We start from the raw sequence: 3287 nt of genomic DNA on the forward strand, positions 1-3287 counted from the left end.
TAGCAAGAATAAGGCCGTGCCGTGACCTCGGCCATTTCCCTTCAAAATAAAAGTCAGCCAATGACGATGGTAAAAAATAATACACTGGTCGATATTCGTAAAATTTTATTTGTAATTGTTAACAGACTTAGAATTTAGTTTAACAATCAAACAAAACAAAAAAATGAAAATAGTTCCTTAAAGCAAATAATGTTACATTGACAACATTGTTAAAGATAGACTCAGCTAAATAATTTTGCCATGAGAAGCCCCACAGATATTGGGTTTGTTCGACTGACTGATCTACAAATCACTTTTTTTTTGTACCTTTATTTAACTAGGCAAGTCAGTTAAGAAATTATTGTTTACAATGACAGCCTACACCGGGCCAAACCCTGTATGTTGTGTCCCAGTAAAAGGGCACCATTCTACTCAGGAGCAACTCCACAGAGTTTACACCCCCAGCATCGTCACTGCTAATTTCATATTGGACATACACATTGCACCTTACACAAATGTCTGTACATTGTATTACAGTAAAATAAACATAGCTGATCGCTATAATATGCATTGACTCCTAATGAGCATATATTTTAGGAAGTGCAAAACTATAAGGATGAGAGAAATGAGAGTGAGGTCACGCACCCAAGAAGGCTCAACCAATCACTTGACAGATTTGAGTAATATTCATGAGTTGCGTCGGGAGGATAGGTTGAGACTTCTTGATGTGTGACGCCACACAGAAGCTCGCCTGCATGAGCAGTAAACATGATTTGGGAAACCTAGCTTCAGTTTAATTAATTGGGAATAAATGAAAGCTTCACCAGCTAGCTATCGATCAATTTAAGTTTCACTGTCCGATCATTCATTAAACGAGTACACTAATTGTTATTTGTACCTTTCCACAAACTGTCTGTTGCTTGATATGAGTAAATTAACCTACATATATCAAATAATAGGTAATCCACGATTTGTTGGCTAGTTTGGCTACTGCCTAGCTAGCTACATTTCAGCAATGTTTCTATCCTAAATACGGTGGTCAGTTGATAAACTAACTATGAGTTGAACATATTTGTCTGAAAGAGAACTAGTCACCAGTTAGTGTTGCCCATGGTGTCATCATGTCTAACCAGCAGTGGTGGAAAAAGTACTCTTATTGTCATACTTGAGTAAAAGTAAAGACACCATAATAGAAAATGATTAAAGTAAAAGTGAAAGTCACGCAGTAAAATACTACTTGAGTAAAGTCTAAAAGTATGTGGTTTTAAATATACTTAAGTATCAAAAGTAAATGTAATTGCTAATATATACTTAAGTATTACAGGTAAAAGTACAATTATAAATCATTTCAAATTCCTTATATAAAGCAAACCAGACATAACAATTGTCATTTTTAATTTAAGGATAGCCAGGGGCACACTCCAACACTCAGACAAACACAGTATCTGTGTTTAGTGAGTCCACCGGTCAGAGTCTGTAGGGATGTACTCTTGATAAGTGTGTGAATTGGACCATTTTCATGTCCTGCTAAGCAGTCAAATGTAACGAGTACTTTTGGGTGTCAGGGAAAATGTATGGAGTAAAAAGTACATTATTTTCTTGTAATGAAGTAAAAGTAAAAGTTGTCAAAAATATAAATAGTAAAGTACAGATACCACAAAAAACTACTTTAGTTGAACTTTAAAGTATTTTTACTTAAGTACTTTACACCACTGCTAACCAGTTAGTTATTGTAGCCCGTGTGCCCATGAGCTCCGGAGTCTAGCTAATGTCGTCGTTTGGTGTTCACGATTAGCTAACTATTAACTAACTAGTTGGCTACTGCATGGCCAGTGTGTGCCCATTGCAATCCCTCCTCTGCGACAATGTTATTGGGGTGCGGGAATATCAGATATATTTTTTAATTTTAAGATAACTGTCATTGAAGTTGATGATTACTACTGGTTTTAAATCCGAGGCGAGAGAAATTGTCCACCATGTTTTGTGTTTTGGTAAGGGCTCGGAGTGATTTCACGCACCCAAGAAAGGTCAACTGGTCATCCGACAGATATTTGGGGCGTGTTCCTCTGCCCACGCATTGCTGACCCATGCCCATTCTTACAACGTCTGGATATGTAACGCCTGCTCCCACTCCCCCTCCCTGGTGCTCGAGGGCGCCAGGCTACCCGTCATCATACGCACCTGTTACCATCATTACGCGCAGCTGCGCTCACTGGACTCACCTGGACTCCCTCCCTTTGTTGATTGCCTCTGCATATATGTCTGCTCCTCTGGGTTGTTCCCTGTTGTAGCATTGTTTGTCGTGTTGTGTTTATGTCCAGACGCTGTTCTTGTTCCGTTGTATGTCTGTCTATATTAAATGGTTCAGTCCCTGTACCTGCTTCTCATCTCCTGTGTTTGGCGTTAAAGGATAGGTATTTTACGTATCAGCAAATGCCACGTTCAAAACAACTGGGAACTCAAATCATGACGTCAGTGATCTTCAGGTCAGAAAGTCGGAGTTCTAGAAAGAGGCCCGAGTTCCCGAGTTAGATGACCGCTCAAATTAATTTTTCCCAGTCTGAGCTAGTTTTTTTCAGAGTTCCCAGTTGTTTTGAACGCACTGAAGTTGGAAGTCTGAGATTCCGAGATCCCAGTTGTTTTGAACGCGGAATAACTGCAATATATCAATCGATGACACAGTCGATGACATGGCATGCAACCATTGGTTGATGCATGTGTCATGACTGTCCTGTGAGGATCCAAATAGGTCAGATAAGCTTTGAAATAAATAACTTCAACCAGACCCCCTCTCACCCGCAGAGGTGGGGAGAAGGGAACTGGTGTGGGTTGACAGCTCACGCCCTGTTGTAAATCAAGGAAAGAACATTCAGGTCTCTTCCTCTCCAAATTCACCAAAGGAATATGCCTTTATTTCACAGATTTTCCTGCCGAAACTCTAACACATTCTAAAGCGAATACTGGAACAATCTTTCTAACAGAGAACGTGGGGAATGGTCAGAGGCGACCTAAAAGAACACTGATGTCGGTTTGGTTGTTATTTTGTAATGGCATTAAAATTGTTATAAAGAAAATACTGTAACACACTACATTTACGAAATGTCCATCCTCTACGTTGTGCGTGCTATATGAACAATGATGAAAGTGTTTTTGTTAAGAGAGAGATGTGAGTGGTAAATAGTCACCACCCCCTTAAGTGAGATCATAGAGCTTGTCTGTCACGCCCTGCATCACGCACTCCTGCCATCTATTACGCACACCTACCTTCCCTCGTCACACACATCAGCGATATTGGACTCACCTGGACT

Source organism: Salmo salar, chromosome ssa12 (assembly GCF_905237065.1).
Source record: "Salmo salar chromosome ssa12, Ssal_v3.1, whole genome shotgun sequence".
Classification (NCBI taxonomy): Eukaryota; Metazoa; Chordata; class Actinopteri; order Salmoniformes; family Salmonidae; genus Salmo; species Salmo salar.